Here is a 13,281-nt window from a genome sequence, read left to right on the forward strand (position 1 = left end):
AGGCTGGCAATTGACTTCTCAAGAGAAATCATGAAAGTTAGATGACATTGGGGTTATATTTTTTAATGGTTAAGAAAAATAACCAGCAGTCTAGAATTCTACATCCAACAAAAATATTCTTCAAAAGTAAGGTTAAATGAATACAGAGGTTATTGCTAAACAAACAAAAATCAAGGCATTGAGGAGTTTTCTTCAGGTGAAAGGAAAGTGATCAAGAGAAATCTAAGATAATGCACTAAGCAACAGAGTGAAATGGAATACTAAATTATTTGAGTAAATGTAAATTAACATTGTTTAAATTTATAATAATGTATTATGGGGTTTAATATTTAAAATTTAGATACATTATGAAACAATATAAATGGTAAAAGAATAATAAGTGGAGTCATTAATGATGTATGGGCTGTGTCTGTCAGAAAAGAAGTAATTATTCAATGAAGCATTTTGTAATATCCACAGCAATCACTGAAAGAATAATAACATAATGCATAACTAGAAAACTAATAGAGAGATAAAGATAAAAGGAATTTAAAAACAAAAAAACAGCCCTGGCTGGTGTGGCTCGATGGATTGAGTGCCAACCTGCAAACCAAAGGGTTGCTGGTACCATTCCCAGTCAGGGCACATAACAGGGTTTCAGGCCAGGTCCCCAGTAGGGGCTGTGTGAGAGGCAACCATACGCTCATGTTTCTCTCCCTTTCTTTCTCCCTCCCTTACCCTCTCTCTGACAATAAATAAATCAAATCTTTTAAAAAATAAAAAATAAGAACAAAAATATAGCTAAAAACAATTAGAGAAGGGACTTACAATCAACTAGAGCAATAAACTTAACATTATTGTTTGTAACAGAATGGGTGAAATGCATAAATTGTCAGACTATATATAAAAGTATGAATATGCTCCTTGCAATTCATACACCTGAAATATGAAGACACAAAAAATTTGAAAATAAACATATACAATAATATATAACATATAAATGGTAATCAAAATTATGCTGGTATGGTTACACTTTTATTAGAAAACTAGATTTAAAGATAAGATTTATTTATATCCATTTAAATAAATATTACTTAATGATACAAGAGTTCAATCAATAGAGCCAAATTAATTAGAAAAAACAACCTACTGATTAAGAAAATAATTATAAATTACTAATATTACTGAAAAATAGATATAACTCCAGGTCCTATAGATATCAGAAGAATATTAAAGTAATATTATCAACATTAAAAATTAATTGGAAATTTTAGACAAAGTGGACAAAGATTTTGAAAAGCACAATTTTGTAATAGTGATATATAAATAAGTATAAAACCTGAATTCTCCTATATGTATTACATAAATTAAATCTGTAACTAAAAATCTAGTGAGAAAAATCCTTCCTGGCTCAAACCATTTCTCCTATTATATACTCTTAATATTGCAGAATAATTTGCAGCAATCTTTATATTTTCAGATAGTAGAAGAAATTGGATAAATCATCTATGACTCATTTTATAAAATCAGTAAAAATTTAATAACAAAATTTGAGAAAAAATACAAAAAAATTGAAGATGTCTATATAAAAATAATACTTGAACCATCCTTATGACATACATGAAAACAAACTTCTTATTGAAAAAAGCTACAATTATGAACAATAATATGAAGAAACAGAAGAGTATCATACTGGATTTGGCATAAGACCATGTCTTAACCAAGATTCCTGTATGTTAAAAGACACCATTGAGTGAAAAAACAGTCCACAGGTTGATGGTATTGCAATACCAACAAGAAGTAACAGACTCACAGCCATAACATGAAAAGAATTCCATCTATATTTGTATATGAAAAGATAGACCTCAGTAAAAAAAAAAAAAAGTGGAGAAAAACCTTCCACAAGTAAAGAAGAATGTTCAAACAATTAACAAGCATATGAAATGGTGTACAACCTTATTAGCAATAAGGAAACCAAACTAAAATCAATGTGATTCAAATACACAACTTCACCAAAATGGCTAAAATTAAAATGACTGGCATCACCTACAAATAGTGAGGATGCAAGCAACTAGAATGTCCATATATATATATCTGTGGAAACATCAATTGTTTAATCATTTTGGAGAAGTGGTAGCATCTACTAAAACTGAAAGCAAGCATTTCCTATGAATCAGAAATCCCCTTAACTGCACACATGATAAACAATAGTGTTTATAGCAATATTATTTCTATTAGATGCAGACTAAAAACAACCAAAATGCCTGGCAACAGTAAAATAAGTTGACCTTAATATAGTCATAAAATAGAATTCTATTCATGAAAGAAAATATTCTATTGCAACCACAAAAACATGTTTGCAACACAAACAATGTTGAGAGAGAAAAACACGCACAAATAATATAGTTCCATTTGTTTGTGTGGTTAAGTTGTAAAACAGGTATAGTCTCTGCACAGAATTCAGGATAGTCACTCTGTAGGGAGTAAAAGCAGAGGGGGTGGGCCTCTGCCTGCTGGCATTGTTTTATATTTTTATGTGAGTAGTTTTAACAATCAGGTGTTCACACTAAGTGAAATTATAGAACTTTACATTTTATATTGTATTCATTTTTTGTATGTGAGATACAGTTTAACAGAAAAGTGTAAAATATATGAATAAAAACTCATGTTTTCCTCTGGATTCTTGGTTCCTAAGAAGTTTGTCATTTTCAGGTTCTGTTTTGGCCTTTTGATATCCCACTTCTCATATGTTAGTTTGTAGTTTGAGTCTCTCTCTACCAACTTTTCGGCATGTACTTAAAATATCTGTTCAAAGGCTGCTGCCAAAGAATTTCTGCTCATGATATTCTACTGAAAACATGACTCTTTTTATTTTCTCCAAAGAACACATCTACCATCTCATCTGCTCAAAAGCTTTTTAAAAATGCTTTTTCCAAGAAACTCATGACTAACATCATTATTTTGATGTAAAAACAGCTAACATCTGCGACTTTCGGAAAAATAATAAAACATGCTTCTGAAAGAACTTCTTGCATGTACTATACAAGTTCTGTATTATCAATAGTTGTACTTAGAATCTGTTCTAATTATTTTTCCAGCTTATGCCAAAAAAAGAAAAAAGAAAGCATTAACTCTTGTTTCTTCATAGCTCACTCTTGTTAATGATGAAAACTGACCTTCAAAAATTGGTTTATTTGGAATTATTTATTTTTTTTATCAAAGCCAACCTCACCATCAGTCAAAAAGCTATTTAGTCTTAAATTGGGTGGAATATGTTAAGATTCACATGTTCCCATTCTTAATAAATTTCATTTTATTTATTTTTTGTTTAATCTATGAAATTTTATATGAATTTAATGCTTGTGGTGTTTTAATTTTTTTAAATATTAAGACAATAATGTTAAAACAAAAATATTTTTTAAATGTTAAGACAAAAATTTAATTTTTTAAAATCTCAAGAAATAATTATCTCTTCCAAAGCCCACTTGATTTCACTCTATTTTAATTATGTGTTGGGATTTGAAGGTAGTATTTTATAAGTATAAATATTTTATATCATAGAATCTTATGAACAAATCACTTTCATTTCATTGTATTCTATAGGTACTATAAACATTATAATTCATTCACAGCACAATTTGGCAAAGAGACAGTAACGAAATTTGAATAGCCATTTCTGTTTACCAAGAACTATTTACTATGGTTACATACAATAACTTAAAGTTTACCTAAATTATGTATAGCTAATAATAATAACCCAACTATTAGTTATACTGAAAGAAACTTAGTCATAAACTTAATGGGACCTCATCAAAATAAGAAGCTTCTGCATCGCTAAAGAAAACATCAGTAAAAAGAAAAGGGAGCCAACCATATGGGAAAACGTATTTGCAAATGATACCTCGGGCAAGGGTTTGATCTCCAAAGTTTGTAAAGAACTCGCGCAATTCCATTCTAGGAAGACAAACAACCCAATTAAAAAATGGGCAAAGGACCTGAACAGACACTTCGAAGAGGACATACAGAGGGCCCGAAAACATATGAAAGGATGTTCAGCACCAATAGCCATCAGAGAAATGCAAATTAAAACCACAATGAGATACCACTTCATACCAGTCAGAACGGCCATCATAACTAAATCAACAAAAAATTGCTGGCAAGGTTTTGGAGAAAAGGGAACCCTAGTACATTGTTGGTGGGAATGCAGACTGGTGCAGCCACTGTGGAAAACTATGGAATTTCCTCAAAAAACTAAAAATGGAACTGCCCTTTGATCCAGCAATTCCACTGCTGGGATTATACCCTAAAAATTCTGAACACCAATTCAAAAGAGCCTATCCACCCCAGTGTTCATAACAGCACAATTTACAATAGCCAAGCACTGGAAGCAATGTAAGTGCTCATCAGTAAATGAGTGGATCAAAAAACTATGGCACATTTATGCAATGGAATGCTACGCAGCAGAAAGAAAGAAGGGGGTCCTAATCTTCGCAACAGCATAGATGGAACTGGAGAATATTATGCTAAGTGAAATAAACCAGGTGGTGAAAAGCAAATATCATATGATCCCACCTATAAGTAGAACCTAATCAACAAAACAAAAAGCAAGCAAAATATAACCAGAGACATTGAAATAAAGAACAAACTGGCAGTAACCAGAAGGGAGGCAAGACGGTGATAATGGAGGAAAATAGGGGACGGGTTATCAAGGAACATGTATACAGGGCACATGGACAAAGCCAAAGGGGATAGGTTCAAGAGCAAGAGGCAAGGATGAGTGGGACAGGGGGGAATGGTCAGGGGAAAATGGAGACACCTGTACCTGAACAACAATAAAAAAAGAGACTTATTCATGACCTTAAATATTATCAGGTGAGTTAGTTTTGCTTTCTGGACGATGGATAAGGAAAACAGAATTAGTGAAATCAACATCATTCCTCCTCAAAAAGTTTCTCAAAAGTATAAAGAGAAATATATTAATAAATTTGATGAGATGCTTCATCAAATTTATGGGTTAAATTTATGTCTCTCGACTGAACAGAGAGAAATTTAATAAACTAGAACAGACTTACAGAGAATGGTGAGAAATCTTCAATTCAGAATTGTGTGACAAAAAGAGAAAAAACTTGTTAAAGGGTTTGTGAGGTTACTTCCCACTACACATCCATTAAGGAAATAAAACGAAAATAGTGGCAATGGGAATAGAGAGAAATATGATGATTGTTCATATCAAAGAGTTAAAATAAGCAGCTCTTAGACATCATTTAGGTATATGTGACGGAGATACACAAAAGTCTTGGGAATCTACAAGTTGAGAGGTTTAACAAACAAATGGAGATCAACTGATAATGTTCACCAGGAAAGAAAAATTACAGTGAAGAACATATTGGAAGGACATGCTGAGATGCAGATACACATGGTGATGTTCCGGAAACAGTGGACATAGATTCCAGAACTCCACAAAACAATCTGGACTAGAGGTACTAATTGAGGGGTCCCCCAGACATTTGCAATTGGTGAGATCATTGGAGTTAAGTGCTTTTCCCTGAGATAGCAGGTGGAAATGAAAGAGTTTTAGAAGCTTACCGAACACTAAATTTTAAGAAATGTGAAATGGAAAAGAAAATTTGTAAAAGCTCTAAGGGAAAACACAAAATCAAAACACAGTGGTGACCAGAATCCAGGAAAGTGCTTCAGGTCAAAAAAAAAAAATCAATAAAGTCATGCTGCCTCAGCTATGTTAATAAGATATGAACCAAAATGCCTCCATTGAATTCAGCCATAATCAGTTTGGGTGAACTTAATGGGCCAATTTTACTGCTGTGAAACTCACAGAAGCCAAATTGCTGTAGGACAATAAAAAAAAAGTAAATATTTAGAAGTAACACATATAAAATACATTTTTCAAAACCTGTCAGAGTAAAACACAATATAAGTAATGTAAAACCCATAATATTTTGCATTGTTTTACAAAAACAAAGAGTCTATATCACACTTCTTAAAAGGCCCAAACTCTATTTCTTGCGTAGGCTTCATGCCCATCTTGGGCCAGCAGAGGATTCCAATCCACATTGCCCTCATTCAGAACCCCAGCTGATGGGGCCCTTAAAATCCAGAGCTATTATGGCAGGAGGGGAAAAGAGAAAGTCGTGCACTGAGTCTTGCCAATTCCTACCTCTACTCATATATCATGACTAAAACAAGTCACATGTTCATGCCTGCATTCAAGTGGATGGAAGTACAATCTACTTTTTCTCCAGAATTAAAAAGAATGGAAAATGTATAAGAACTATAAAAACTACTGCCTCTATTCTGGTCACCAAATATTCTGTTCACTCTCCCTCCTGAACAGAGTTTGCTTACCTCAGCTGACAATTTCATGTCATCATGGCATCAAACTAAAAGTGCCAGTTTTCTCCATGAAAAAAACATTTCTCTTAAAATGATGGATAAAAGATTTCAGATAAACCGGGGCTGTGAGCTATTCTTGTTTCAGAGGTCTATGAATGAAGACATGTTATCTACCCCTACAAGCACAATCCAATAAACATTGCCTGGAAATGACAATAAACACTCTTTTTTTTATTTTTTGGAAAGCATAAGAATGCAACAGAAATCAAAAACCAATTATATTTTTCCACTATCTTCCTTTGCCACAATTGAAATGGACATCAGGGAATATGATCTCCTTTGAGGCTGCAAATAGTTTTCAGATTATTTTCTGTCCATAGATAGTTGGAGCCAAGTGTCAATTTAAGCTGTAAACAGCAACAGTCTCTTATGGTCCAAGCTGGGTTTTTTTACAGGACATTCTTGATAAAAACATAGTTGGATTCTTATCAGTTTGATTCCAGTCAGCTTAATTTTTATATACCAGCCTTCGCAAATATATTTACTTTCAAGACATGCATTTCATATATGCTATATTTCTGATTCTTGTTCTCTCTTGTTCTTACTCTCTCTCCATACCTTGGTGTATCAAACACCTAGAAATTCTCAGGCTTGTCAGGAACCCACCCTGAGACTGTTTCCTGAGGCATTCTGACCATTTGAAAAAAATGTACTGATATCATAATTTGAGTTTGGATTTTTATTCACTTCTATGAATACTGGCCAATTTATTTTGAGACCTTATTTTTCTTTTAATACCTTGCTAAATATACTGAGTATACTCTGCTACCGAACACCTTCTGTTTTTTAATCTTTTTCTTTAACACTTTACATCTACTAGATGCATGGTCTGCCTTGTAAGTTATAACCGAAATTATTTAACCAAAAGATTTGCTACTGTATAATGTATATCACTATCTTTTTAGCCATTAATAACTGGGTTTTTTTTGCTAACCATATGGGCAGTGAGACACTATCTGATAGTTTAGGTTTTTACTATGTTAGCACCCAAATTCCTGGAATGAATTTCTATATTAAGCAGGATAAAAAATGTTATGCTTAAGTAAAGGGCAAACTCCAAATCTCAGAGCTTAAAAACAAAAGTTTAGCCCAGGTTGCTGTGGCTCCGTTGTTTGGAGTGCCGTCATCTGGTAACCGAAGAGTTGTGAGTCTGATTCCCTGTTAGGGTACATACCGAGGCTGTGGGTTCAGTACCAGGTCCAGTCATGCAGGATCCCCTGTCTGTGTATAGGAAACAACCAACTGATGCTTCTCTCTTACATCCCCATTTCTCTCTCCCCCTTCTTCTCTCTCTAGAAGTAAAGAAAAAATATCCTTGGGTGAGTATTTTAAAAAGGCTTCCTATTCATACCACAATATTTTTATCTCAAGTAAGCAGTGATATCTACTCAACATTATGATCAATCAGGGATCTCAGCTGACAAACATCTGCCTCTGGACTCCATCACTTGTTGCGTGGCAGGAGTATGGGAAAGTGGAGACTTTTCAATTGGTTCATACAGGATTCTGCTGACAGTAAAGTCCATCATACAGTCATACCTCGGTACTCGTCAGCTTCAGAACCCATCAAACCCTGTACTTGCTGTGTTTTGATGAGAAAAAAGTGTTTCCACACTTGGTGTTTGCTCAGAACTCATCGCCATTACTAGAGCTTGTATGAGTCATGATGCAGCCCCACAAGAGAAAATGCCTCATCATTAGAAACTCGTCAAGTTTGGCACTAGACATGAGTTCCGGGACAAATTAACAACAAATACCAAGGCACCACTGTATTTCATTAGCAATCCTACCACATGCCTGGAGGGAGAATCTTAATGTAGGTGAACTGCCCTGTAGACGAGCATAGGCAATATCTAGAGTGATAAGTGAAATTAAAGTATTCTTTATAGTTTTATTTTTAAGTAAAAAAGATTGAATATATTTATTTGTTGAAGAGAAATATCCAAAAGTGTGAGGATTTATAAACATACACAAAAATGGTGGTAATTGTTGGAGCATTGTTACTGAGAATGCTAAAGTGACGGGGGCGACCCTGTCCCACAGAGCTGCTCCGGTCGCCATGGCTGGGGAAGTAAACTCAACCAGAAACAATGTGTCTGTCAGGAGAAGGGGTTGGCGGTTCCTTCTAGTGGAGAGTGCCCTGATCCTCTGTGCTCAGTGGCTTTTATTGAAAGGGTTATCAGTGGGGCCTAGGTAATAGGAATGAATAGGTAATCTAAATATATCAGTATCTTAAGTTTACAGAATGTCAGTGATGTTGGAAGAAGACAAAGGGCAGGGGCACACCAATTTGCATGAGTCCGAGATGAGGAAACATAAGAGCACCAAATGGTTTAGGGTCAGGGTCCATGAATAATGTAAATGTCCTTCTGAGCCAGTTATCATAGCTTTAGGGAAGAACAAAGCATGCTTCATGGAGTGTAATTTACTTCTAGGCCTGGTTTCCCCTGGGAGTTGCCCAGTCCAGTTTAGGGCTGTACCTGCCTCTAGAATTGTTTCAAGCCTGAGCCAGGCCGGGGGAGCAGAGCAGCCAAGAGGTAAGGAGACTTCTTTCAGATAGAATGAGAACTCCAGCCGTGACAAAGCCAAAGGGTGAGGGTCTTTTGCCCCTTCTCTGTGTCCCTCAAGTCCTTCCCTGATGGCCCCCATGCTACGGTGCCTGACGTAGGTTGCCCCTGCCATCGAGGAGTATTACCCATCATTAACTAACCAGCCATCCTCCGGGGCCAAGCAGGGTGATGTGAGGGAGACAGGGGCTGTACCCCTGCCAGGAGAACAGGTTTTGTCTCCTCAGTGGCCTATTTTCCCAAGGCCTCCTTGCTCACCTCCAACCTTGGGGCCCTCTCACCTGTTGGCAAAGCTACAGCTCCTGAAACCAGGCAGGACAGTTCCCAACACTAAAGAAGATAGGTTTTGCATAGATGTGATGTCATTTTCCTTAAAAAAGGAAATGTACTTTTTTTTTCTTCTTAGAAAAAGGGAGAAAAAATAGATAAAGATGAATCTGAAGGTGAGGAAAATCATACGTGAGAACCAAAATTTTTCAGGGAAGTTTAAGTCAATGCAAAGATAAGGGAGAACATATAGTATATCCAAAACATCTTCTGCAGTTTAAATTAATCCAAATATATACAATAGGAGAAAATTTTACCTGAAATAGCTTCTATTTTTTAGTGCAAGCAGGTGTTTCTTCTCAAAGCTAAAACTCAGAAGATAAAAATACATACAGACTGGATTTAGCCAAAGCAGACATGTAAGCAACAGACTATATTTACAAAAGGTTTTTCACTTCCTTTCTGTCTTGCTAAGAAAGATACAACTGTAACATAAACTAAAGACAGGAAAAGAGAAGATGGCAGACAAAAGAGAGAACAAAGTTTGCATGTGAGCAGAATAATTTCTGACTGATTCTCCACCATCAATCATGAGAATGGGGCTTATTCAAAATTTTATAATACAGCTGCAAAAGTGACATAGTCTTTTTTTATTATTGATTTTATTTTACATGCTAGATATCTTTTATTTCCTAAGCATTTTTTCCTTCTTATTTAAGTGAAGAAGATGATCAACTAGGATCATTTTAAATGGTAATAGCACATAAACTTTTTATAAAATTTTCATGATCTATATTATAATGGTAAAAAGCAAACAAAACTGACTTCATAAAGCTATTTCATTTAGCATTTATGGCTTCAATTTTCAATAAATATTTTTAATTGCCTAATATGGAAGCACCGTAAAATACTGGTAAGATTCTTCTTTGTAGAATTTATACTATATAGAAGGGAGAATAAGACACACACTTATGTACTTTATCATCTGTACCTCAAATTTGGAATATAAATATACCATTAAATATCTTACTTACAAATTCTTACATGTTCAAAGTGGCAAAAGTCTAATATATCTCTCCCTCAGTCTCCTGTGCATGTTCCTACTTCTCCCAACAAAGTCATCTGAACATATCCTTCATCCAAGGAAAAGAGGAAGGAGGGAAGGAGGGAAAATGAATCCTGGATACAAGGTATTATGGACTGAATTATATCCCCTGAAAATTCATATGTAGCAACTTTAATGTTCAATATAGTAATGTTTGGTGAGAAGGCTGTGTGAAGATAATTAAAGTTAAATGAGGTCATAAAAAGATCCGGGGTTTCCTTGAAGCATACTCCAAGGAAAGCCGGCATGAGCATGCAGTCTTTCTACAGAAGGCAGTCATCTACAAGCTGGAAAAAGGCTCTCCCCTGGACCTGCCCACATGGACACCTTGACCTTGGATTTCCAGTCTCCAAACCATGAGAAAATAAATTTCTTTTGTTTAAGCCATCCAATCTATCATATTGTATAACAGTAATCCAAACAGACTAAGACACAATGAGGAGAGCACAAAAAAACTGAAACAAATCTTGACAATTGCAGTAATTAGAAACCAAAAATTTACTAAAATAATGTGTAAAATCAAATAAAATGGCTCCTCCAAATGGCTTTTGTGACTCTACAACATAAGTTCTGCATCTCTACTTCTTCAAAAATACAATTATCAAACCTTAGTGGAGTAAATCAACACTGGAGCTCAAATTAGTTATACCTGGTAACCCCGCTGAACTTAAATAAGGCTTCCCTGTAGTCTTTAGGAAGTTACTGAACATAGGAAACGGGTATGTCTCACTTCAACCAGCAGAAGGACACCTTGCCTATATTTCCAATAGTCATGGACTTAGTGCCCTAAAATGTCCCATAGTGGTCACAGACAGTTGACCCATCAAATAATAAATTAAAACTAAACTAAGCCCTCGATACTTACAAATTTATTTGACAAAATAGAACTCTATAGACTCTCCTCCTCACCTCAGTGGTTTAAAATAGTTAATATGGGCCAGTGTAAATTAAAATAGAACCTTTAAAAATTGAAACCCATTATACAATGCCTGTTTAGAGAATGGGCAGTTGCTCCCACTGCTTACTCATTTAACAGCCCAGTGTGGATTGACCTTAAACTTGGAAAGAATGACTCATGTCTCCTGCTGGGTGACTGCTGCCTTAGCGCTGCGCTCCCCCCACCCATTAAGGCCCAATAGCCAATATTATTGAAATTGCTGGTTCCTCCCAATCAGCAACTGACAGACAGTCTCATGATTGTAATTTGCCTTTATCTCTGAAAGGACATAATACAACTTTTCCAGTCTGCCCATCAGGTAACTCAGCAGCCAGGCGTTGCGCAGGTATTACAGCACATGAATAACCTCATCCAGTGAGATTCATTTCTAACACACTTATTCAGGATACAGAAGAAATATTAACAAAGGAAGTAAAAAGAGGGCTCTGCCAGTGTCCACCCATAATGCAAGGCTGTGCCACCTCGGTTAACTTCCTGAAAGTATCTGGTGCACCGAGGGCCACTTCATTCCTGACACTTGGGAAATGTCTGTTGACTTTCTCAACAACCACAACTTATTTCAATTTCCAGGTGCAATATATTCCTCATTTACAAATTTTACTTAAGACCACCTATGATGTGTTTCTGAGCTGACAAATTATGAATGGGTCCAACAAAACAGTGAAGCGTTTGTTCAAATAATACTATAATAAACATTCACATTGCTGCCCCCAAGGGCCCCCTTCACTGTAGAGGCTTTAGCAACTTACTTTCTTACCTCTCAAAGTTTCTGGACCATCGTGATTTCTGTAAGTGTTCCTTACGTTCCTGACACATAAAGCTGTTCTCCTAAGCTCCACAGCATGCACCATTAGAGTGAGAGTTGCAGCTGCATACTGGGCTCTCCTGAAAACAGGGTTGTCACAGGCCCTGGGCCTGGGACTCTCCATGCCCCGTTGCTCATCATGCCTTGGATCATGGAAACAGTTCCCTTCAAGCTCGGTCTCTTTCACATAGGATACAGTCAAATATAGGCTGTCTGATATGTCCCACCTGCAGGAGGATGGCCACTATCCCTTGCTGGATGTCACAATACTAGAGGAAACCATCCTTCTCCCCAACTTCTTGGCTCCTGGGAATCTTGAGATCAACAGAGAGAACAACAATGAGAGCCTGTACTTTACATAATCACCACAATCACATGTGTTGGAGATCAGGTTAATGCTGCTTGTTTTCATCACTTATCCAAGATGCCCTGATGAAGGATGGGGATTACTGTTTGACAGAATTGGCTGAACTTCAGGCAGCCATCTTAGAACTGGATGTCAGGATTGCGATATTCCCCATCTGAGCAATTTTGCAAACTCTTGAGCCAGTGCACATGTCTGGCTGTTTGATCCAGCTAATGACAGCAACAACCATTAATACCCAAGATCGTCCCTTGGGGATAAAGAACTCTGGGAATTTCTGACCTCATTGGTTTCCAAAATATAAAATTAAGGTCATGTGTGTCTCATACCTGCAAAAGACATAATGCCCGGCCACATCAAGACACTCTCTACCCATTTCAGGGTAGAATCTCAGACATCACTGGCAGTGACCAAGGCAGTAATTTCATTTCTCAAGATGAGAAAACATAGTTGGGCTCTTGAACAGGGTAGTTGACAGAAAGTTCACCTCCCTTACCAGCCTTGGGCTGCTGCCCTCATAAAGCACATAATACTTTCATTAAACAGCTTTAAATTCAACTAATTGACATTGAATTTGAACATCAGAGGCAAACATCAGAGGTGAAATGAAATAAAAAGCCTGACTTGACTATTTTGTCGTATGTTTCTGGTTGTTTTTAAACCTTAATTCTTTTCCACTCCACATCTAGAAAAGTTGGTAAGAGGCACCAAAGGTCTATCCTTCAGCTCTCCTATAAAGTTCAAGTCACAAAAGCCCCATCCCTTGAATGGGAATCCACCGGTGCCCCACGCCCTGACTGCATTCAAATCCCCAAGCCAGTCTTT

The 13,281-nt window shown here is 36.2% G+C and overlaps 1 pseudogene; it reads right to left on the minus strand.

Annotated features, from left to right (window-relative positions):
• Positions 1-12,216, minus strand: part of LOC129077644 (nucleolar and spindle-associated protein 1-like) — a 75,306-nt pseudogene extending 63,090 nt beyond the window's left edge.
• Positions 12,217-13,281: the final 1,065 nt, after the last annotated feature.

Source organism: Pteronotus mesoamericanus, unplaced genomic scaffold, assembly GCF_021234165.1.
Source record: "Pteronotus mesoamericanus isolate MK-2021 breed Mesoamerican mustached bat unplaced genomic scaffold, CSHL_Meso_final contig_68, whole genome shotgun sequence".
Classification (NCBI taxonomy): Eukaryota; Metazoa; Chordata; class Mammalia; order Chiroptera; family Mormoopidae; genus Pteronotus; species Pteronotus mesoamericanus.